Raw genomic sequence first — 26,355 nt, 5'->3', positions numbered from 1 at the left:
ACTTGCCTCTTCTTTCCATCTCCAAGCTGACTTCACTTCGGATGGGGTGACAGCTTTTGTTTTGATTAAGTTTTGCCAAAAGCTCTATTCAGCGAAAGCCCCCTCTCCTGCAGAAGTCAATTTTTTCTTACAATGGGATAAGTGACTTGGTCTGCTTGTCATTCTCCAATTTTGCCACAGCTCTGGCTCTCTCTATGTAGCCAAGGGACTTCTTTGAGAGGCAAGTGAACGTCTCCTTGCATGACCTTCATCCCGAGTCTCTGTCTCAGGAGCAATAAGGGTTTTGTATTTGTCATAATATTTCTGAAGATCTTCAAAAGCCCCATTTCCTCACACTGGGCTAGCCATCTGCACCTTTGTGAAACTGACTAGGTCATGGGTGTTCCTTGCCTCTCTGCTACCAAAACTTCATGTCTTCAAGCCCTCAGGTAGTCTGACTCTTTCTTCTGGCTTATCAAAACATTTTGCAGGAAAGGATCTAATATAGGTCATTTCTTATTTGCATGAGGACATAAATGTCACCTTTTTACAGGATTATTATCATATTAAGTCATATCCATTTGCTTAATAAATGGCTTTCTGCCAACTGCCTTTTCTTTTCTTTATTTCCTTCAAATTCAGGCATCATGAAATAATTAGGGGAGAGATGTGGAGGTAGGCAGCAATTCTCTGAGTACCTGTTGTGTCACACCATTGAATATTCCATCTCAGTGTCCTGTTAAATAGAAAATGTAGAAATAGGAGGCCAGATTTCCTGAACCACAGTGTAATGTCCTATACGCCTCAAAAACTTGCATAAAAACATAGCATGTAGGGGCTAAAGATAGTGTTCTTTTGCAGAGCATTGACCGCGCCCTTAGGAATGTCCTTATAATTTAGTTGATCGCTGCAAGCTGGACATTGGTCCAAGACAAATGAATGCTGCCATGTTATTGAAGATGGGGTGACTAAAATATGCCTCCTGAGATATGAAGATGGGGCAGTGGACTCATGAGTCAAGGGATGTCTGCGGCCTCTAGAAGCTGGAAAGGGCAAGGAAGTTGGAAGGGAAAGGGCCTGGAACTTACAGAAATTCAGCCCCTGCTAACACCTTGAGTTTAGGACTTCTGACTTTCGAACTAGAAGATAATAATTGTACATTGTTTTAATCCACTAAGTATATGATTATTTGTTATGGCAACCACAGAGAATGAATACAGATCCCATGCTCTTGATTACTAGGTCTTCCTGTCTTGTATGCCTACAAAAGGAGAGCCTATGGAATTATAGGGCTATTTTAAGGAAAAACAGGAAAACATGGCCATTTGGTGGGTACACACCTAAACAGTATATATGTGTAATTTAGACTCATTTTTACTCAGTTGCAGATATGTAGTTTTGCTTTTCACTTTGAAATGTGATCAGATCTTAGATCATTTTTGGAAAGCATGAGAGAGATACACATTTACTGATTCACTTAACTCAAAACTGGTGCTTTAAAAATATAGTTACTGTGGTATCTGGTATCCATCCACTAGATGTCAGGAGAGACAATGTCAAGGCTTCTACTGACTGCTTCAGCGTTTTACTGGGGTAGCATTCCTGATGAAACTGAAAAGCAAACGATTGCAGAAACTGTATAGTAATTGACATGTAAAATGCAGACAGGATATAATAAATATTCTCATTTTTTGGAGGGAATATGTTCAAAAGCACATACTCATAGTCGGTGTCCTCTTCAGGCCAAATGAAATATTGCCAGCTCTTTTAAACGGTTTATGGTGGCCCACAGAGGGTACTTTGGACATTTCCCAGTGGCCTGAGGCTTAACCTGTACTTTTTTGCACTTTCAAATAACACTTCACCTAGAAAGCTTCTTCGCAGCCTAGTGCAAGGAAATTTTATTGATTGGTTTTGCGTAAGTTAGATAATTTTTGTGGCTCTTTTTAATACCTCTTTCTGGCTGCCTTAGTGTTCATGTGAAAGAAGCCTTTGTATCTTCCGTGATATTTAATTTGCTTATTTAGAAGTTTTAAACCATTTGCCCTAGATCCTACCTGTTCTCTGTTTTCAAGCTGACCAGCTTCATTCCGATGGACTGAAGTTTTCCCTTTAAGTTCTGCTTCTTTGAGATTGCTCCTGGGTCAGACTGGGTGGGTCGGGTAGGAGAAAACAGAAGGGTTAGACTCTATTGAGGATCATATCAAAGGTCAAAGACAGTGATGTTGTGACATGACTGATCTGTGTGGCATTGGAGTCAAGAGAACAAAAGCAAAAACAACCAAAAAAGTAAAGGACATCATAGGGTGCCTGGGTGGCTCAGTTGGTTAAGCATCTGCCTTCAGCTTGGGTCATGATTCCAGGGTTCTGGGATCAAGTCCTGTTTTGGGCTCCCTGCTCAGTGAGGATGCTTCTCTCTCTTCCTCTCTCTCCCCACTGCTTGTGCTTTCTCTCTCTCTCTCTTTCTCAGTCTCAAATAAATATATAAAAAGTCTTTTAAAAAAACAAGTAGATGACTTCTTCCTGAATTGTGTGTGTGTGTGTGTGTGTGTGTGTCTGTGTGCGCGTGCGTGTGATACATGCACGCACTGGGTTGATTCCTAGGGGAAAAAAATCACAGATTCTTCCATGGCATGCCTGACCACAAATCACTGAAGAACTGCCCATTGATTATAGAAATGGCCTGGATCAGTAAATTGGGCCAGAGCTCCTAAGTAGGTTATGTCCATGACAAACACAGTGGAAAGCTGACCTCTTTAATTCCTCTTAGTACATCTCAATGTCATTAGTATCATGTGGTCTTTTCAGATAAAACACTCTCAGATCATCTTTGTTTAACTTTAAGTCATCTATGATAGCTTAACATTCCCTTTTTATATTCTACGGAATCAGTGACCCAGTCCACCATCTGCAGGCTTAAGCTTCCATACATTCATCCACAGCTTGTTGAGATATTATTTTCCCCCTCTACTTTTTTTAGTGATCTTTCAACTTCTTAGTGATCTTTTAACTTCTATCCATTTTTTTCCTCAGGGATTTATTTATTTATTTTAGAGAGAGAGAGAAGGAAGGGGAGGAGGGGCAGATGAAGAGGGAGAGAGAGAATCCCAAACAGTCTGCCCGCTGATTGCCAAGTCTGACTCTGGACTCTATGCCATGACCTTAGCTAAAATTAAGAGTCAGATGCCCAACTGACTGAGTCACACAAACAACTCTAACGTCTATTCATTTTAATGCAATTTCAGAATAAGTAATATATGCCCTTGATGCAAAACCTACATAGTAAAGAAAAAATTAGTAAGTTAAAAAAATACTCAAAAAAAATAAAAACAAAACTTGAAAAGGTGAAAAATTTTCTTCCTTTCCTAACCCCAGCCATTCAATTCCCTTTACCATAAGCAGTAACTATTACTTGTTTGTTCTCCAGAGGTGTTCTAAACATTTATACAATACAAACAATAACATACTTTATATACTCTTTTACACCCAACTTTTTCATTTAATATTATTTTGGAGGTAGTTCACATTAATACATATAGAAATGCCTGATTCATTTTTGCATGAACCATAATTTGTTAACAAATATCTAGATGGTTTCCAATCTTTTGCTATTACAGACATATTGTTATAATATAGAGTTTTGTAAGGTCTTTTTGCACATGTGGGAGTGTTTATGTTGCATAAATCCCTAGAAGGAGAATTACTGGTTTAAAGAGTACGTGTATTTTTAGTTTTGACAGAAATTGCCAAATTGTCTCCATTGTGATCAAAAGAGTTATTAATCCCATCAGGAATGTTTGGGATTGCCTATTTGCTCACACTCCTGTAACAGAATGTGTTATCCTAATTTTTTAAATCTTTCTTGATCATGGGTATATTATAGATCTATATATTCTAAAGATTTTTATTTTTAAGTGATCTTTACACCCAACTCAGGGCCCAAACCTATAACCTCGAGATAAAGAGACACATGCTCCACTGACTGAGCCAGCCAGCTGCCCTCGTTTATCTATATGTTCTAGATTAAGCTTGCATTTCCATTATGAGTAAAATTGAACATATTACATGTGTTTAAGAGAAATTTGTATTACCTTTTTTGGTGAATTATCTATATGTATCCGTAGACCAGTTTTTAACTGGGTTGTTGATCTTAGACTTGTTGATTTGTAGGAGTACTCTACATATTTAAAAAAGTAGCCCTTTATCTTTGGTGTGTGTTACTTTTTTTCCAGTTTGTCTTTTGATTTCCTGATTTTTTTTGTGATACAGTAATTTTAGATTATACAGTCAAATTAACCAGTGTTTGCTTTTATGGCTTCTGGGTTATATGGCATCTTAGGTCTTTCCCTTCCAGAATCATTAAAAATTTTACCCATATTTTCTTCTGGTATTTTTATGGTTCTGTAATTTCAGATTTATTTTTTATTTACTTATTTTTAAAGATGTTATTTATTTATTCATGAGAGACACACAGAGAGAGGCAGAAACACAGACAGAGGGGGAAGCAGGCTTCTTGCAGGGAGCCCCATGTGGTACTCGATCCCCAGACTGGGATCATCCCCTGAGCCAGAGGCAGACACTCAACTGCTGAACCATCCAGGCATCCCTGTAATTTCAGATTTAAATATTTAATTCATTTGGTATAAGGAATAGCATAGTGATTTAATTTTCCAAATATACTTTTTCACCATCACTTCCCTCTGATTATGTAAATAATATCTGCATATTGTAAGAAATTTAGATATACACAAGAGAAAAAAGAAAGAAAAATCACCTATTATTCCATTATTTAGAGATATTTACTGTTAAGATATTGTATTTTCCTTTCCGTTTTATGTATTTATAGAAACATAGCTTCTTATCTTAAAAAAATGAGGATCATATTGTATATACAGTTCTGTATCCTGTTTTTTTCAACCTAATATTATATCATGAGAAAATTTCCCATATCAAATGTGCTTATTCTTGAAATATGAGTGCTTTTTTTGTCTATCTGAGTCTGTCTCATTTGCATCTATTTTGAGGCTTAGTTTGAAAGCTCTGGAGTGATAGAAACTATTTCTGTACAAATGGTTATGATTATTCTATGGGAAGTCTCATTTTTTGATGGGTATCTAGGAAATGTTCATTGATAATATCATGCTTTTCCCTCCATAGTTTAAATTCTTCATTAAAAGTTAAATGTAAATATGCTTAATTTGGGACCAAATTCTATTCTTTTTTTAAAAAAAGATTTTATTTATTTATTTATTTATTTATTTATTTATTTATTTATTCATGAGAGACACCGAGAGAGAGAGAGAGAGAGAGAGAGGCAGAGACACGGGCAGAGGGAGAAGCAGGCTCCATGCAGGGAGCCCAATGTGGGACTAAATCCCAGGTCTCCAGGATCAGGCCCTGAGCCAAAGGCAGATGCCCAACCATCGAGCCACCCAGGCATCCCAGTAATATTTTGATATACCATTTTGACTACTTAACCACAACAAATAATTATTTTCTGCTATCTATTTACTATTAAATTTATATATCAGTTATGGGATAATCATTTAACAATTACCTGAACAGATAATGCATAGGAGAAAATGGTGTGGAAAGATTCAGTTTCCAACGTGTGTATGATAAAAGTCTTCTTGGAACAAGTGGTATTTGATATGGGACTGGTTGGAATTTGACAGGTAGAAATAGAGGTGGGAAGGGCAAGACATTCTGGCCACGGGGATAAAATGTGCTAAAATCCAGAGGTGGGGATGGACCAGGTATGTTCTACAAATTATCAGTAGTCCAATTTGGTTGGTGCACAGGTTGCATGAGTGAGAGTAGGGAGATAGTAGGTTTAAAAATTAACCTTGTAGGGGCCCCTGGGTGGCTCAGTTAGCAGATGATGAGACTCTTGATCTTGGGGTTGTGGGTTCAAGCCCCACCTTCAGCGTAGAGATCACTTAAAGAAATTTAACTTTGTAAATGCAAAGCTTCATGAAGGCTTAGAAAGACAGAGTGAGTAGTTTCTATTTCTCTAGGCATTAGAGTGACAAAAAGGCTTTGACTTTTTACTATGGGAAATGAGAAGAATATACAAAAGTAAACAGAACAATATGTCAACTCCTCTTGTGGCCTTAACCCGGCTTCAGCAGTTGTGATCTTATAGCCACTCTCCTTTCATCTACATGCCCCATTTCTGCCACATTATTTTGAAGAAAATCTCAGACAACCTAACATTTCATATATAAATATTTCAGTATGTATCTCTAAAATATAAGAATTCTTTACACAAACATAACCACAATACCAAAACATAACCACACTTAAAAGAACTAATAGTATTTCCTTAAAATAATTTAAGGGTTTCAAAGAAAATATACCATGACCAGTGCAGTGCTCAACCCAGAAAAGAATATGGCTGCTTTTCCAAGTATAAAATGCTGTGTTATTTAATTAAATGAAATTGATGTTGCGTAGAGAGTTACCTAAATGCAGATAACTGAAATGAAGCATTTTTTATGAGTGGCGAATGCTATAAGTCACTTCACTGACACAGAGTCATTTAGAGATTTTTTTTTTAAGCATGCAATTACGTCAGAGGCAGAGCTTGGAAATGATGTTTCTCAGAAGGGAAAATGGCATCGTCGATTTTCATTAAAATAAAGCTGGCAAAATAATTTTCGAACCTTTTAAAGTCTTTCATGGAAATAACAGGGGTCTATTTCTTTCAATCTTGGACACCTTTTTGCCTGGAACTGCCCAAGAAAGAGTGATTTTTTTTTAAAGACTAAGGTTAAAGAGAGACAATTAAAGGAGAGGAAGAAAAAAATGGCTCTGTATCCCAATAAATTGTGTCCTTCTAAAGAAACTGCATTATATTAGAATAGATTATTCTCTGGGGATTGGTTGGAAAAAGGCTATCATGGTGGAAATGCAGTTACGTTGTGTTGGATGTTGATGGAAGGGAGGCCATTGAAACCCAGAAGCCTGTTTATTCCCCTGGGTGCCTTCATCCCTGTGACATTAGCCACCTGGAGCCCTGTTTGTTCAGTTGCCCATCTGATAGAATATCCAATCTCCTCATTTCCTGTGCTGCGGAAAATTATTTTATTCAGCAAGTGACTGAACCCTTCTTTGGAATGGAAATCGCTGATGTATTTGAGACCGTGCATTTGGCACAAAGCAAGGATGAGTCTTAGATTCTTTTTTCTAGCAGACCTTGCCCAAAGCCTGCTGACTTAAAAAAAAAAAAAAAAGACAACAGAAGGTCCGAGTGGGTTTGGTAGAGCAGAGTTTGTTTTAGTAGGGAAATGTTTTCTTTATTTCAACCTTATTTTCTGAAGACTTAGTATTCTTTAAAGGATGGGAGAGGAAAAAAGCATCTGTTGGAACAACTGTTTCTACTGCTAAATTTTAATTGTAATTCGGCCCCTCTGTGAGGCTTTGCCATTCAAATCTAAAGAGGACCCTTGCAAGTTCCAGTGAGATGCTGATGTCTGTGCTGAATGACTTTCAATTTAAGATGGATACATGTGGGATATGCAGACTTTAAAACAAATCTGCACTTCCTTTGAAATATAGTAGTCCCAAGGAGAAAGAGAGGCTTCTGAGTGTAGGAGGCAGAACTTGGCATATATTTTATCTTTCCTTATATTCTTGTTCAAACAGGACTTGCTTTTGCTCTTTGGGTTCTGGCTTGTTCTCCATTGTTCTGCTGCCGACTACATTAAGTTTATGCAAACGTAGTTCGTTCTCCTAGATCATAAGGCTTATTGGTCCTTCTGTCTAGCACAGAGCAAGAGCAAATATTTCAACAGATTAGATAGATGCAACTCTGGTAACATCCCCTTTATCTGTAGTTTAGAATTCCAGCAATCTTAACTGACCTCTCTGGAAGATGGCCAGAGACCGTAAGGAAACAAAGAATGCCTTTGGGAGTTCAAAAGAACTATCACAAAGACCATGGACTTTACCCCGTAAGAGAAGCATCAGGAGAGGCAGTCAGATTCTAACTTTAATCAGTAACCTTATTTTGTACACAATCCTAATAGACTTCATTAGCTGGCTTGCTGGCCCACAGAAAATTATATGAGAGGCTATTAGCAGCAGGTCCACTAAGAACCAGGGGAGATAAGAGCCGAAAGTTTGAATTTAAAGGAGGAGTAGAATTTTAAAAGATATATACAAAAACTGAGAAAAGCTCAGCAGTCTGAGACCATGAGTGAAGGAGGAAACAACCTTGTTGGCTACCATGCCTATTCTACTTTTAAGTAGAATATCTATTCTACTTTTAAGAACAGGAACTATCAGAGGGGAGGTAGGTGGAGGGCATGGGTGAAAGAGATAAAGGGGATTAAGAGGTAGAAACTACCAATTATAAACTAAGTAAGTTATGGAGATGAAAAGTATAGCCTAGGGAATGTGATCAATATTGTAATTACATTATGCGGTGGCAGATGGTGACTACCCTTTTTGTGGTGAGCACTGAGTAATGTATAGAATTGTTGAATCACTATGTTGTACACCTGTAACAAATATAACATTGCATGTTAATTATACCTCAATAAAACTAAAATGTGTCTATTCTTAAAAAAAAAAAAGAATAGAAATGGTCTTGCTTCTCTATATATTCCCAGAACACAGCCCATAAAAGTAGCATAAAACAGACACTCAGCTTTTTGGGGAAGGTAGATGTGAAAGCAGGGTCCCAGTATAATCCAATAGTGCTTATAATGCTAAACTCAACTCATCAGAAAGCATCTAGATTATATTCCTAGTCTGATTCAGAAGGCAGGAAAAAATTCTATCCTAAAAAATTCAGTGAAAAGCACTTGAGTAAGTATCTGAGTGTGCGATTGTGGCATTGTATGGTAGGTTTCTGTTTAACTTTACAAGAAGCTGCTAAACTGTTTTCCAAAGTGGCTGTACCATTTTGCGTTTCTACCAGCAATGTTTGAGAGTTTCTGTTATTCTGCATCCTCATCAGCACTTGGTATTGTCCATTTTTAGACATTCTAATATTCTAAAGATGCATAATGGTATGCCATTAATTTTAATTCTCATTTCTCTGATTTGTGATATTGAGCATCTTTCAGTGTGCCATCTGTATGTCTCTTTTGGTGAAGTGTCCAAATATTTTGCCTTTTTAAAAATTGGATTACTTTCCCCCCATTATTGAGTTTTCAGAGGTCTTTATATATTCCAGTATAAGCCTTTTATCAGATTAGTATTTATGAAATGAAATGAAAAATTTTGCTCACACGAAAACCTGTACACAGACTTGTATAATGGCTTTATTCATAATTGCTGTGAACTAGAAACAATCCAAATGTCCTGCAACTGCTGAATGGTTAAAAGAATTGCAGTACATCTATAAAATGGAATATTACTCAGCAATGAAAATGAACAAACACCCGATCCACATAAAAGTATGGATGAAGCTCCAAAGCCTTATGCTAAGTGAAAGAAGCCAGGTTCAAATTGCTATATACTGTTATGATTCCATTTATGTGACATTCTGGAAAAGGTAAAACTATAGGAACAGAAAAAAGACCAGTGGTTTTCAGGAGCTATGGGAGGAGGGTAGGGCTTGCCCACAAAGGGGGCAGCAGGAAGGGGATTTGAAGGGGGAAGGAAGTGTTCTAAATATTTTGTTCATGGTTTGTTAACGCTCACAAAACTAATATCACAAATAGTAAACTTTACTCTCTATAAATTATACCTCAGATTTTAATTTATTTTATTTAAGTAAACTCTACCTCCAGTGTGGGGCTTGAACTCACAACCCTGAGATCAAGAGTCTCATACTCTACTGGCTGAGCAGCCAGCTGCCCCTAGAGTTCAGTTTTTTAGAAAGGAAAATAGAAGAGGAGGTGGGGGTGCCTGGGTGGCTCAGTCAGCTAAGTGTCTGCCTTTGGCTCAGGTCATGATCCCAGGGTCTTGGGATCGAGTCCCACAATGGGCAACAGGGAGCTTGCTTCTCCTTCTTCCTCTGCCCCTCTCCCTGCTCAATGCTCTCTCTCACACACACTCTCTCTTAAATAAAGAAAGAAAATCTTAAAAAAAAAATAAGAGGTGAGAGTATCAACAGGAAGTAAGCTTCAAAATGTTGGGAAAAAAAAACCCAAATTGGGCAAAATGGTGGAAAATGTACTATTGTGGCTACATTTCAGGGAGGGGCTCAGTAAGCTGGAACATGCAATTCGTCATCAGAATTCTGTAAGAAGTTTTGTCATGTTTCTAGAGGAACACAAGTAATAAGTTCTGATCACCTGGATTTTAATTTGCAGGGAAATGTGAATGTAGCAGCATCAGGCCTTTGCCTAGCAGTGATGGACACAGAGACTTATGGTAGAAGCCGCGGGGAGAGAAAACCAGCCGTGAATAAATGCCCACCAGCTTCTCTGTTTTCCCCTTATTTCATACACATACAGAGCACACAAATGCACACAAATGTACGCCCTACCTTTTCTTCTCTCTCTTTGTCCTCCTTGCCAATGTGTCAGTCCATCCTTCATACTGGGGCTAAATCTCCTTCTGAGCCAGGCCCACATCCAACAACAGCCCAGCCTCCCAGCTTTACTGTTTTTCTGTGAACCTTCCCTACCTGCATGAATTTGCTCACATTTGTCCTTTTGCCCTGTGGCTTCCCTAATTCTCTGCTAGGCAAAACTGAATCTTTCAGGATCCAACTGAAAACCTGCCTCCTTTGTGAAGCTTTATGCGACTGCCCTATTCAGAAGTGAATTTCCTTCATTGTATTGAGTAGCCTCACAGAAAATGCTCATTTTTAAAAATATTTTATTTATTTATGAGAGAGAGAGAGAGAGAGAGAGAGAGAGGGAGAGAGAGAGAGAGAGAGAGAGAGAGAGAGAGAGAGAGAGAGAGAGAAGCAGGCTCCATGCAGGGAGCCCGACGTGGGACTCGGTCCCAAGTTCCCAGGATCACACCCTGGGCTGAAGGCAACGCCAAACTGCTGAGCCACCCGGGCTGCCCCAAAAATGTTCATTGCATCCACTTGAAAGGCAGCAAGTAGAACAGAAATACGAGCACGTTACAGATGCTGGATAAATATTGAATGATGGTCCTGGACCATTAACTTTGAGGAATTAAAAAAGCTTGGGGATGCCACGTTGCCTGAGTTTGAATATCAGCTCTGCCGTGTACCGGTTGTGTTATATTGAACAAATTACTTAACCTAAAGTTTCTGTTTCCTTATTTGTAAAATGAAGTACTAATAGCACCTACCCAGGGTTGTGTGAGGAGTAAATGAATTAATCTACATAAAGTGCCTGGCACATAGGGAGCCTCGAGTGTTGGCCATCATTATTTTGGAAGCAGCTTTAAAACTTCCAACCACATCTAATCCGATTAATTCAAAGGGCATGTTGGTTTTAAGGGGACCTTGCCATTAGGAGACGCAGAAATGTAAGATAACATTTACCGTCATCCCATCTAGGCACGTCAGAAAGATTAGCAACACTAGTTCCATGATGGATTCTAACCTAACTGTGAAAAGACGTCACTGCAGCCTTCATAGTAGGACTTTAAAGGGGGCTGCACCTACGGGGGTGGGGATCAGCTGCTGTGCGGACCTTGCCGAAGAGGACCCTCAGAGGGGCCTGCTCCGCGCGCAGCCATTTGATATTCCAGGCAGCTGCCTGACACTGCACTTTGGTGCCCCACAGCGTAATTAACAGGCACACACACAGCTGCCTTGTCAGACAATTGGCCAGACTTGGCAGCGTGTGCCGCAGAGGCGCGGGTGGGGGTGGGGTGGGGGGGTGGCAGGGAGTACCCAGGGTATGTTCGCCACCTTGGGCTCTGAGCTTTCCCCACAGCTCCGTAATCCACTGCACCTGGACCCTGAGCACTTCTCCAAGCGGTGTGCCTGCTAATTTCTTGGAGGGGGCTCTCCAGATTCCGTGGTTCATAGCGTTTAGCGTCGTCTAGCTGACTTAACAACAGTACTACTAGCGTGAACTCCTCCATGCAATCCGAGTCAGCTGCGACTGGCCCACTCACTTGTTTTTAACTCTCCTCAAACCACCCAGAGTGGTCTTCATCTCTCTCACCACTGGCCAGATAAATCTCGGAAGGAAGTGTAAGAGGAAGTATGATGTCAAGAAGAAGGCACGGGACTGGGAATCAGGAGACCTCCCTTTTTGTTCTAGCTCATTAGTTGCCTGACCTTGAGAAAGTCGTTTATTCTCTGGAACTTAGCATCTTAATGGGTGCAAATAACACTGTTAGGTTAGAAAGGGCCTTTTGGGACTATTAGTGGCTTTGGGGATCTACCAGTCATAAGGCATTTCAGGAACTCCGGATCCTGGATCTTAGATGCGATGGAACCTTATTTAAGAATCTCGGACGGGAATCCCTGGGTGGCTCAGCGTTTTAGCGCCTGCCTTCAGCCTGCGGCGTGATCCTGGAGTCCCAGGATCAAGTCCTGCATCAGGCTCCCTGCATGGAGCCTACTTCTCCCTCTGCCTGTGTCTCTGCCTCTCTTTCTCTCTCTGTATCTCTCATGAATAAATAAATAAAAATCTTAAAAAAAAAGAATCTCAGAACTGGGACGATTGCGTGGCTCAGTCTTGGTTTCGCTCAGGTCATGATCTCAGGGTCATGAGATGAAGCCTCGCGTTGGAATCTGTGCTCAGCGGGGTCTGCTTTAAGTTTTCTCTCTCCCTCTGCCCCTCCCCTGCTCTTTCTCTCAAACAAATAAGTAAAATCTTAATAAAAAGAAAGGGAATCTCAGAATTGTCCCTACCCTGAAATTGCTCTTTGTCAAATAAGCAGTTCTTATGAAGAATGGGATCCCTGTCTGTAACTCTTTCAGCCTACCTTGCTTTCCAGCGTTTCTTGGGGGTGCTGCAAAATCCTCATGTGGGGCTTTATTCAGAAGGTTCCAGCAGCTTTTGGTAAAAACCTCAAAAATGAAAATACAAGGATCAATTCTCTTTTTTTTCTATTTTAAAGATTTTATTTATTTATTCATGAGAGACACAGAGAGGCAGAGACATAGGCAGAGAGAGAAGCAGGCTCCAAGCAGGGAGCCGGATGTGGGACTCGGTCCCAGAACCCCGGGATCACCCCTGAGCCGAAGGCAGGGGCTCAACCGCTGAGCCACCCAGGCATCCCCAAGGATCAATTCTTTCTTTCTTTCTTTCTTTCTTTCTTTCTTTCTTTCTTTCTTTCTTTCTTTCTTTCTTTCTGTATTCATTCATTCTTTATTTAAAGTTTTTTTTAATTTTTATTTATTTATGATAGAGAGAGAGAGAGAGAGAGAGAGAGAGAGAGAGAGAGGCAGAGACATAGGCAGAGTGAGAAGCAGGCTCCATGCACCGGGAGCCCGACGTGGGATTCGATCCCGGGTCTCCAGGATCGCGCCCTGGGCCAAAGGCAGGCGCCAAACCGCTGCGCGACCCAGGGATCCCCCCAATGATCAATTCTAAGCCCAGCTTTGCCACTTGGAGAGGGTGTACTCCTATCCTGGATTTGCTCATCTAGGTTACGGCTTTCGCATTTGTGTCAGCCTTCGGTCTGTTGGTTTGAGAAATAACTGGGTTGGTTTTAGCCAGGCTCATTTACCTAGTTTCCTGGGGTGGGGGGGGCGTCTCACACCTAAGGGCCTCCCATAGAGCCTGAAGGACTGGTCCCTGGGGGGCTCATTGTATGCTCTCTCCACATGCTTATCCATTTTAAAATAGGTTGAGGAGAACACCAGGACAGCTCACATGGGCTTGAGAGTGTGTAAAAGGGAGATAACAGCCTCAGGGAGTATGTTGTCAGAAGGTTGGAGACTCTAACACTGCTGCCTTTGCCTTGGGGAATGAGAACTGTTTGTGGGTAAGACCCAATTATGTGCATCTTTCCCCAACTCTGCATTCAATGACGTCCAGCTGGTACCTTAACTTGGGCCAGGATAGAACTATTTTCACTATGGAAATTGGCAAACCCCTAATTAGGAGTGTTTATTTTATTTTTTTTAATTTTTTTATTGGAGTTCAAGTTGCCAACATATAGCAGTGTTTATTTTTTTAATTTTTTTCTTTTGTTCAGATTGGATAATTTCCTTTTTTTGTTTATTGGATAATTTCCTTTTTTTAAAAAAAAGTTTTATTTATTTATTTGAGAGAGAGAGCGTGCAAATGAGAAAGCACGAGCAGTGGGAGCAGCAGAGGGAGAGGGAGAAGCAGAGACCCCACTGAGCAGTTAGCGGAGGTGGAGCTCCATCTCAGGACTCTGAGATCCTGACCTGAGCCGGAGGCAGAGGCTTAAGTGACTGAGCCACCCAGGTGCCCCAGATTGGATAATTTCTGTTGATTTGAAGTTTATTGTCTCCTTCCTCTGTCCTCTCCAATCTGCTATTGATTCCCTAGAGTGGGTTCTTAATTTTGGTTATTGTAGTTTTCAATTTGAAATTTTACATCTCGTTGTATCTTCTGTTCCTTTTTTGAGTCTTTCAAGTTGCTTCAAGAATGTTCATGAATGCTTGCAGGAGCATTTTTATAATAGCTCTTTTAAAATTATTGTCAGATAATTACAACATCTGTGTCACTTTGACATTGGCATCTGTTGGTTGTCTATTCTCATGTGAATTGAGATTTTCCTGGGTTTTTTGTATGCTGAATATTTTTTAGATTGCATCCTGGACATTTTGATTATTGTGTTCATAAGATGCTAGGTGTTGAGTCCCATAAAAGATGCTAATATTTAGCAGACAATCAACCTGGTTTGTTTTGGGCTATAATTTGTAACCCACCTCTATGGGCTGTAGTTCCAATGTTAGTTTGATTTCCAAAGCCATTATGTTGCTATTTGGATCTCAATTATATGCCATCCAGTGGTCAGTATAGGACCTGGACAGTGATCTCTCTTGTGGTTCAGTTCTCAAAGTTTTTGCCGTAGTCGCTATGTTCAGGGTGATTAGGAACGGATTGAGGGTGAGCCCAGGAGTTTATAAACGACTCTATGAGGTCATTTTCCTGACCTCACTCTCTGCGATCTCCTCGATTCTTTATAGCTCTCCGGGGCTCCCCATTTTTTTCACCCTCCAGCCAGCAATCAGGGGTTTTAGTTCCCTTATTCTGATTTGTACTTCTGTGCCTATGCCTACTTCCAGGGCCAAGCATGGGTAGGCAGAAGGACACACCAATGACGAAAAGGCCCCCCACCCTTGGGATCACAGCTCCACTGATCACAAAGGAAGGGTTTGGCCCATATAAGCTCCTCTGCCACCACTGCCCCTGAGTTGTTTGGCATCTGAGCCATGAGAGAATGGAGAGAGATGAAAGAAAACCTTTCTGACCACTAGGAATTTCTTTTCCTGGTCCTTGAACCAGGACTAGGGAGTTTCTACTGGAACTTTCTGTGTTTGTGCTGATGCCCACTTTCAGCTTTTGTTTAGGCTCAGTGTTGGGTTTAGGCTGGGGAATACTGCAGGGGGAAAATGGCAAACTCACCACTAATTTTGTGTTACTTTGGATTCTGATTTTCTTCTTCTTCTTTTTTTTTAAAGAGTTTATTTATTTGAGAGAGAGAAAGCACGAGTGGGAGGGAGGGGTAAAAGGAGACAGAGAAGTATGGAGCCCAACTCAGGGCTCAATCCCATGATCCCGGGATCACTGCCTGAGCTGAAGGCAGATGCTTAACCAACTGAGCCATTCAGGCACCCCTCTGATTTTCTTCTTCAATCTGCCTGTTACCATGTACTTTTCAGCATCTTCAAATAGGGCCCCATGATAGCTGCATTAGGTGGGAGAGACAAGGCAGGGTGTACTTCCTCTTGCCTGTCTGGAGCTAAGGGCTTTCTTTCTTTCTTTCTTTCTTTCTTTCTTTCTTTCTTTCTTTCTTTCTTTCTTTCTTTCTTTTTTCTTTCTTTCTTTCTTTCCTTTCTTTCTTTTTTTCTTTTTCTTTTGCTGGAGATCTAGTTGTTAAACATTCATCACCACACTACTGGCTGATTGTATCAACTGTGACTCTAAGTAAGGAAATTCCTTCTGTAATCTCTCACCTTGCTTTCAGGCAAGCCTACCATTTTCTCTCCATGTGTCTCTGATCAATTAGTTACTCTGCCACTCTGGGCCCTGATATCCTCATTTGTAACTTGTGGATGTTATTAGTACATACCTCTTTGGGTCATTGTAAGGGTTAGATGAAATACTGCAGGACCTAGAAAATAGTGTCTGGTATAGCATACCTGCTCAAAAAATGGAAGCTATCCTATTTTTTTTTGAGTAGGCTCTATGTGCAATGTGGGGCTTGAACTTATGACTCTGATGTCAAGAATCACGTGCTTTACTGACTGAGCCAGCCAGGTGCCCCTGGAAGTTATATTATTAAAATATAACGGAAAAACTCTTTATGTTTCAGTCTCTTTCAGAAGTAGAGAAGAATGTATTTAGTCAGAAATAAAACCCAGAAATGGAAAAGCATTCTGGCTTAGTTGTTTAGAGCTTCAGCTTTGGAACCAGTGGGTGAGTGTCTAATTCAGTAACTTATTAGCTGTGTGACCCTGGGTAAGTCATTTCACTCCCTGTGCCAGCAGTAGAATGAGTACAATGATAGTGCATGTTTCACAAGGATATTGGGAGAATTAAAGGAGATAATACATGAAAAATGCTCAGTAGGTATTGGCTATTATTAATATTGTGTCAACTTAATTTAGTGTCTCATGTGAACTAGGCCCTACAGGGCTATTTAATGGATATTTTATAGATGATTACACACACACACACACTCTCATGTATAGGCATTATATATATTTTTTAATTAAAAATTTACTTTTTAAATATTAAAAAATATTTATTTATTTATTTATTTATTTATTTATTTATTTATTTATTTATTTATAATCTCTATATCCAATGTGGGCCTTGAACCCACAACCTCAAGATCAAGAGTTGCATGCTCTTCTGACTGAGCCAGCCAGACACCCCTACAGGTGTTATATTTATAAAATACGTATTAAATAGCCCTGTGCGACCTTCTTTTCCTGAGACACCGCTCAGCCACCTGACCTCTGCAGCATTGCAGGGCCCAGTGCCACAGTCATGATCTACTTTGAAACCCTTGACAATGCTTACTGGAGTATAATGAAGGGAAATTAATGAGGACACAGTTAATCTCTCCAGATTGACTAAGGGCTCTGTCACTTCCTGCTTAGAGCTACAGTCCTCTGTTCCCCTCAAGATAACAGCTTGTGACTTCTTGGCCTGCCTTTTCCAAGAGCTGGACTGACCACTCACTCAGGCACTCCCCAGGAGCAGCATGTGCAATGTTTCTGTTGCAAAGGGTTGCTGGAGCTAGAATTAAGAGAAGTGGTTTTGCTGATACATTATTTTGTGGTTTGTCTCACACCCTCTTTCCGGGACAGTGCAAGGCCTCTCATTTTCCTCTTTAGGTGTCTGGTTGTATTCTTCTTTCTTTTTATGCAGTCTTTTGGATTTCAAAATTTCTCGGTGCTCTAGGGATGTTGAAATTCCAGTTTACAGCTTTGACAAAGAGTGGCATATTTGAGTATGTGGTATTCAAAGCAGTAGCAGCAAAAGCTCTTAATGGAGTAAGATACTGTTTTACACGTCTCCAGTGTCTGCGCCCTTGTGGGTGATGGCAGGTGCAGTAGATGGAACACTGCCCCGGCAGGCCCAAATCTGGCCTCAATTCCTGGATCTGCCCCCTTGCTTCCTTGGTGACCTAGGGCAAGTCACATCACTGCTCCGGGTGTCAGTTCCTGTTATCTGAAAACACCGAGGCTCCGGGTGGGCATCAGAGCTGAGCGCAGGTGGCCAGTGGGGCGGGTGGCCACCTGCCCTGCAGAGGAGAATGGGCGTGGCCAGCAAGCGTGCCTGATGCCCACTGGGGAAACCGAGGCATTTAAGGTGCTGGGCTCTACCTGGTCTCCTGTGCTTTTTCTCACTCAGGCTGATGGAGGCTCCGGAAATCGGAGTTATGGAACACGGAGGCTTGAGCTGGATAATTTCTGAGGCCTTTGGCTCCCAGTTTTGGGGATTACCATGGGATGGACTGGGTGAAAGTGGGGGCAGGAATATTGCTGACGCTGCTGCTGTGACGCTTGCGGGCTCTGAGCAGGAGCGAAAGAATCTAGTCACATAGTCTCACAGGTTTTGTTTCCTTATTTCTGAACCAGGGATAATACATGTCAGGCCTGCTCTGTTTTGTGCTCGGGGCAGCCATGAGGAGTGAATGCGCTGGTGGCTGTGATGCGGGCCCGGTAGCAGCCCCAAGCAGAAACCAGGCTCGTTGAGGCCTCTTGGAGGAGAACCGGCTCCTTGCCCGGCTGCTCAGTCTGGGTCCCCAAATCTTAACTGTGTGTGTCAGGTGGGTTCCGTGCAGCTCCGCCATCTGTACCTGAAGACAACAAAAAGACTTCGCTGAAATGACTCAGTGGAGCCAAGGAGTATACATTCTTTTAGTATGATTTAAACTGAAGCATAATTGTCTATATCACACTATAGTTCCTCTAATTTTGGATTCTAATGTTAAGTTTCAATTTCCTTTTCACTAAGGGATTCAGGGAAACCTTTAATTCAGTGTGGTCTAGAGATTGTTGCTGTTCTTTTTTTTAATTTTTTTTAATTTTTATTTATTTATGATAGTCACAGAGAGATAGAGAGAGGCAGAGACACAGGCAGAGGGAGAAGCAGGCTCCATGCCCCGGGAGCCCGACGTGGGATTCGATCCCAGATCTCCAGGATCGCACCCTGGGCCAAAGGCAAGCGCCAAACCACTGCGCCACCCAGGGATCCCATTGTTGCTGTTCTTAACCATTTTGGGTTTGCATACTTTTCTTCTTGTCTGAGTCCTACGGGTCCTCTTCCCTATGTCCCATGTTTTGGTCTCATGACAAGCTACTCTGGGAAGTGTGGTGTGTGTGTGTGTGTAGGCCCTTGTTTATCAATACAGTCATTTGGCAAATAATAAGTGTTGGCTCTGCATCATACAATGTACTGAGCTGGAGAGTGAGGGTACAGGGTTTTAACAAATAAGTTCCTGCTTTTTAGGAACTTACAGTTTAGCAGAGGAACCAGACAATTATAGTAGTGAGATAAGTGCTCTGATAGTTTCCCAAGGGGTACCAGGGGAGCACCCGTAGTTGGGAGTGTAGGTGGGGTGGGTTTAAGGAAGACTTATATCTGAGCTGAAAGTGACAGAAGTAGTTGTATCCTTGGAGTAAGGGCTTGGGAGTTGGTTTTTTTTCAGGCAGAGGAAGCAGTAGCGCCAAGGCACTGAGGCATCGGAGAGCATGGTGTTTCTAGAGCTGTGCTGGCTCGGTTGACTCAAGAAAAGGAATTAGGAGGTGGAGTGATGCAACGTGCAGCTGGAGAGATAGGCGGAGGCTGGATCATGAAGGGCCTTGGACATCATGCCAGAAGAGAGCAGGAAATTAGTGAAGGGTTTTAAGTAGGGGAGCAATATGATCAGGTTTGTGGTTTTGAGAATACAGTATTGAAAGAGGAGTCAGGATGCTCGAGCACAATGCAGGGAGAAACCCCTAGTTTCCATCCAGGAGATGGTAAAGTGCTCGGCTATAAGGCGTAGCAGTGGAGACAGATTGAAACCTGGCCTTGCTGAAGCAGTAGTGACCAGGGACTGAGGATAGTACTGGCTAAATGCTGTTGGAGGTCAAGGCATATTAAGGACTGGGGAAAGGCCCTGGATTTGTCTCAAAGGAAGTTACTGATGCCAAGGCTGAGAGCAAGGATAACAGGAAGTAGTGATAGCAGTGCTTTTGGTGCAGAGTCCAGGAGAGCTTTAGCAGGTACAGGACATTGAAAGTCAAGTCCAGGACAGTTAATTTTTGGTGTCACTTCACTTGTATTAAAGAACACAAACCAGTGTTTGTGTTTTATTTGGCCTGTACCACATTCTAAGCATTTTGAGTCAACAGTTAGCAACCAGGGGATTTAGGGGCACCCGGCTGGCTCAGCTAGAAGAACATATGACTCTTGATCTCAGGGTCATGAGTTCAAGGCCCGCATTGGGTATAGAAATTGCTAAACAATAATAATAATAATAAACTTAAAAAAAACCCAGGGGATTCTACATTTTGAAAATCCAAATTTCTGATTTCTCTTGAGATTCTCAAAGTTCTGGCTGTGCTGGGCCTCCAGGTGTTCATGGTCATGGTCACAGTCAACTGGAACTGGGTAGCTACTGCTCTCTTTAGGTATAGTGCTTACTCTCTAGTCTACCATGAACCCACCCTCATATTCATCTGTGGCCTGGTTGGCCTGTGTAGGCTTTCAATTCATGATCTTCAGGTTATTTCAGGCCAGGCTTTAAAGGGGATTTAAGGTAGCTGGATTGCTCAGACAGGATGGTCTATATCATCATAGTGAAGAGACTAGGTCATCAGTTGAGAATAAAGGTAGTAGAGGAAGGGTAGGGTTTCAGGAAGGGTGACTGGACTTTGAAACTATGTCATATAAACATATGAGGCTTTAAGAAAATTTTCTTGGGGCACCTGGGTAACTCAGTCAGTTAAATATCTGACTTTGGCTCAGGTTATCATCTCAGGGTCCTGGGATCGAGCCCCACGTCAGGCTGCCTGCTCAGTGGGGAGCCTGCTTCTCCCTCTGCGTCTGCCCCTGCCCATGCTCATGTTCTTTCTCTCTCAAATAAATAAATAAATAAAATCTTAAAAAGATTTTTCTTTTTTTTAATTTTTATTTTTATTTTTTATTTTTTTTATAAATTAATTTTATTGGTGTTCAATTTACCAACATACAGAATAACACCCAAAATTTTTTTCTTAAGTGTGGAATCTTCTCAAAGGCCTTTTATAATTTTTTAATATAATATTTCCTTGTTGCTCTTTATTATGATTGTCTGTTTACATGGATAACTTTCCCGCTCATCTTATGAACCTCTTTGGTTCTGTGCCTTTTCCTTGGCTTTGGTTCTGAAATAATAAAAGGTGCTGAATATACACATCTGTTGATAGGGGAAAAAAAACTGGGGAGAAGTAAGGCAGCTCCTCTTTGCTGTTGGGAGAACCAGATGAGACAATGTATATCAAAATATGTAGCACAGAGCCTAGCACATAGCAGACATGCAGATCAATTTTTCCTTCCTACACATGAAAATGCTTAAGGAGGAGGCACTCAAGAAAAGTGGGTTCTTTCCTTCCCTTTTTTCTTTCTCTGATATCTGTGTTCCTAGGAGATTCACTTCTGACTGTGATAGCAGGGCTTTGACATGCAGTCTCTCATACTCAGCAGGGCGCTTGTCTATATAATCAATCTGTTGATTGCATATTACTAGCCTATTATGTGTACAGCCCCGTAGTAGGCACTGCAGGGACATCAGAGGTGAGATCCAATTCCTGCCTCTTGCTCTCGGCCTGGTAGGGGGACTAGACTCACATTCAGGGTACTCTAAAAATAAAAGAAAGTATTACCACACCACAAGAGAGGACAGGCAAAAAGCTCTTGCCATTCAAAGGAGGGAGGAGCCCAATGAGGTTGGAAGAATCAAAAAAGGGTTCCTGAAGGAGGTGACAGCAAAGATGCATTGAGGGAGATAGGATGTCAGCTTGCAGAGTTGGGGAGGCTGTAGAGGCAGCTCTCTGCCTGCAGGAAATGTTTCCCTTGGAATCGTGCCTAGATGTCAAAGGCTTTTTGAAAGTCTAAATAAAGTAGACACACTGGTTCCTCTTTGGCCAAGAGGTCTATTTACCCTCTTTCAGAACTCTGGAGATGACTGATGACACAAGCAACTTAAAACCCCACAGTATGACACTTAAGTTGGTCATGACACCAGACTTATTTGAACTATTGAACTGATATCATTTCTTTGCTCATAGCTGAACACCCATCTGGCAAGTATTTACTAAGCATCTATTATATGCCAGGTACTGGCATTGTTGCAAGATGCTGGGGCATATTAATATGAATATGATATAGATCATGCCCTCAAAAAGCCTCTGATCTATTGAGACAGCTATGAAATCTATTTTTTAAAGGTTTTCTTTATTTATGTAATCTCTACACCCAACGTGGGGCTGAACTCACAACCCCGAGATCAAGAGTCACGTGCTCTTCTGAGCCAGCCAGCCAGGTGCCCCTATGAAATCTATTTAATGTAGACAGTGGTCTAATGGGGTCTGATCAGCATGCTATGAATGTGCAGAGGAGGGAGTGATTAAATCTGTAAAGAGGGTGAGGGAAGGTTTCATAAAGGAGGTGACATTTTTAATGGGCCTTAAAGAATAAATAGGATTTCTCAAGGCAAAGAAGGGAGAGGGGAGTGAATTGACATTAATCAGAGCCAAGAGCTGTGTACTTGACCTACATTGGAACTCATGATTTAGGTATTTTTGTTTCTATTTTGCAGATGAGGACACTGAAGCTCAGAGAGACTGAGTGACTCAACTAAGGCCATGAACCTAGTCGTTGTCAATGAAGCTTTGAACTTGGGCCTCTCTGGGTCTGCTCTATCAAGCTGTCTTCATGAGGAAGAAGCAGGAGCCAGTGGGGATGTGGAATGGTATGCTATAGGCATAAGCAAAAGATTTGCTGGAGATGGATAGGATTTGGATCAGCAGGGTCACCTTTCAGCTCTGAACATGATTGTCTTACTTTGGAGTACTTTAGGGAAGATTATCTCCTTTCAGATGTGCTTTTGCAATGGGAGTCGTTCAGTGTCTGCTTACATTAACTATAACGCTCAGTTCAGCAAGCATTTATTGACCGAATTGGCTGCAGCTCAAGGGATTGGGGCTGTTTGACCATCTTCACAATCCTTTGTACAGTGATAGATGGGAGTGATTCTCAGAAGACTCACTTTAGCTCTTCGGTTAGCCAAAGTCATCAGATTGATGATGCTATTTCCTGCTCCTTACACAGAGAGAGACACAGCCTGAAAGTTAAGGCTGAAAGAACTTATTTTTCAAGAAGTAGTTCTGTTGAAAGTACAAAATGTATTTTTAATAACCCCTTAAAATCCTTCCTCGAATAAGCAATGGTTTAAGTAAATAGACAGGTACATAGCTAGATAAGATGTTGGGAAAAGCAAACATTTGTGCACTCCTATACATTCATATGTGCATACACAGTAGTCAACTATTTAGAATTTGTACATTGGCTTAATTGATAAAAATGACTCCAAAGCGAATTCTACTGTAGTTGTTCCCTACCCCACTTGACAAAAGCAAAAACTTCCCCTTTTTCTCCTTTGAGCAAAGGAAATATATTTGACTAAGGGCTGTTGAGGTTGTTAGTGAAAGGAAAAATAATGTAACCCTGCTCACTGTGCTGATGGGAACAAACTTATTGAATATTAGAGGAGGCAGATGCCTCAGTGCCAGGGACAATGATTCCAGAGACCCACACAACTAAAGAATTTCCCTGCATCTCTCCATGGGGGAGATATTGGTCAAAAGGTACAAAGATGAATGAGTTCTGGAGGTCAAACGTACAGCGTGGTAACTGCAGTGAACAGTGCTTTATTGTATACTTGACATTTGTTAAGAAGGTAGATCTTGAGGCACTTGGGTGGCTCAGTCGAGTGTCTTCTTTCAGCTCAGGTTGTGATCCCAGTGGGATTGAGTCCCACATCGGGTTCCCTGATCAGCAGAGAGTCTGCTTCTCCCTCTTCCTCTCCCTCTCTCCCAGCTCATATTCTCTCTCTCTGTCTCAAAGAAATCAATAAAATTAAAAAAAAGAAGGTAGATCTTAAGTGTTCTTACCACATATACAAAAGAAAATAAAAGAAAATGGTAGCTATGTGAAGTGATGAGTATGATAATTAGCTTGATTGTGGTGATCATGTCATAGTATGTACATATGTGAAGACATCAAGTTGTACACCTTAAATATATACAGCTTTATGGGTTAATACCATGTTTGTTTTTTTATTTATTTCTTTATTTTTAAGTAAACCATATACCCAATGTGGGGCTTGAAACCACAACCCTGAGATTTGACTGATCCAGCCGGATGCCCCAATCCTACCTTTATTTGTTAATCACAAAGCTAAAAACAAAACAAAACAAAAAAAAAAACAAACACCCTTCCTCTCTAGGCTACTGGTTTAAAGCTTTGAAGTGGTATGTGTGTGCATACATATGTACCTCCAAATTGATAAACCTTTTTCCTTAACCCCTTATCTGAAATAATTTTTAAATATATCCTGTTATTTCTTTTTAATTAGCCATAATCCTAGCCCATATCATCCCTATAGCACCTGAAGACTATTGCAGTAGCTTTTACATTATTCTGTTTCTAGTTGTTTTCAAATCCATCTATGCATAGCTGTTCAAAAACTGAACCCTAATTTCTTTTTCCCAACTGTCTTTCATTCAATGAAAATAGATGTGTTCTTATTCTGATTAGAAAAATAACACATTCAGTGCCTCAGTCCATTAAGTGTCAGACTCTTGATTTCAGCTCAGGTCATGATCTCAGGGTCGTGAGATTGAGCCCCTAGTCGGGCTCTGAGCTGGGTGTGGAGCCTGCTTAAGATTCTTTCTCTCTGGGTGCCTGGGTGGCTCAGTTGCTTAGGTCTTCCTTTGGCTCAGGTCATGATCCCAGGGTCCTGGGATCGAGCCCCACATCAGGTTCCCTGCTCAGCAAAGAGCCTGCTTGTCCCTCTCCCTCTGCTTTTTCACCTGCTTGTATTCTCTATGTCAAATAAATAAAATCTTAAAAAAAAGATTCTCTCTCCCCTTCCTTCTGCCCCCTCCTGCCCATCTAAAGAAAAAGAAAAAAAGTAACACTTGTTTATTCACAATGTACAAAAATAAAATACTGAAACATATAAGGAAAAAAAAAAACACCTGAATTTCACCACTGAGATAACTGCCCTTAATATAATGATTACCATCCCTTCATTCATCTCTTGTGTATATTTACACATAAATGCAATTTTACAATTCTTTTTTTAAAGATTTTATTTTTATCTTTATACATTTTAAAAGGATTTTGTTTATTTTTATTTATTTATTTTTAAAAGATTTTATTCATATATTCATGAGAGAGGCAGAGATATAGGCAGAGGGAGAAGCAGGCTCCCTGCAGGTAGCCTGATGCAGGACTCGATTCCAGGACCCCAGGATCACGCCCTAAGCCAAAGGTAGACGCTCAAGCACTGAACCACCCAGGTACCCCAAGGATTTTATTTTTAAGTAATCTCTGCCCCAATATGGGCCTCAAACTCACAACCCCGAGATCAAGAGTTGCATGCTCTACCGACTGAGCCAGCCAGGTGCCCCAATTTTAAAATTCTTTTCTTTAAGGCTCTTTCTTTCTTTCTTTCTTTCTTTCTTTCTTCTTTTTCTTTCTTTCTTTCTTTCTTTCTTCTCTTTCGCTTTCTTTCTTCTCTTTTATTTATTTAATTTTTTTTTTGAGAGAGAGTGCACACATGGGTGGGAGGAGCGGGGAGGAGTAGGGCGGGAGAGAGAGAGAGAGAAAGAGAGAGAGAATCTTAGGCAGGCTCTGCACTCAGCCTAAATCAAGAGTCTGCTGCTTAACTGACTGAACCACCCAGGTGCCCCCTTTTTAAAGAATTTTATTTTTAAGTAATCTTCACACCTAGCATGGAGCTTGGACTCATGGCCCTGAGACCAAGAGTTGCATATTCTTCTGACTGAGCCAACCAGGTGCCCCCCAATTTTATAATTCTTGATAGTTTGCTTGTTACCCTCCACTGCATAACCAGTGTTAATGACTAAATGTGTATATCCTTTAGCTCTTTATTCAGGTTCATATAACTATGTTAAAGATCATTAGACATGGACACATATAGAGAATTAAAAACGATTATTCATTTTTAAAGAAGTATCATGTGATAAACTTTTTTTTTCTTTTCACATTTCTTGCTCGACAGTGAAATCTTCAACTTTAATGGTAAGATCTAATTAATTCCTTTTAACATCTGCACAGTATTCCATGGTATGGATATGTAATATATTCACTTATTTCTCTGTGGAAGGACATTCTTTCTGCTATAAACATCATTGTGTATGTATTTGTGTAAGTGTCCTTAAACCGGTATTTATATTTCTTGGGGATAGAGTCACAGGTGTGAAATTGCTGGGACAAAAGGTATGTGTAGTTTTAATTTTTATAGATATTCTCAGATTGCTTTCCCTAAAGGCTGTAAATAGTCACATTCACATAAGCAGTTTTATGAAAATACACTCTTCCTTCTCTATTCTGCTGGCAGTAGGTGTTGGTACTTAAATATTTGCCAATCTAATGGGTGAGAAATACCTTGTTATTTTGTTTTTAATTTGTATTTCTCAAACTGCTATTGTTTAATACTATTTGGCTTTGCACTTCAAATCTTTGCTAATTTTCCTATGTTTTCTGTCTTTTCAGTTTGAAGGAGCTATTTGAGTTTTATAGATATTGACCTCTTATCTGGCATATG

This window comes from Nyctereutes procyonoides, unplaced genomic scaffold (assembly GCF_905146905.1).
Source record: "Nyctereutes procyonoides isolate TBG_1078 unplaced genomic scaffold, NYPRO_anot_genome, whole genome shotgun sequence".
In the NCBI taxonomy this organism is placed as follows: domain Eukaryota; kingdom Metazoa; phylum Chordata; class Mammalia; order Carnivora; family Canidae; genus Nyctereutes; species Nyctereutes procyonoides.
The sequence above is the reverse complement of the archived record's forward strand: the minus strand, read 5'-3'. Positions refer to the sequence as shown.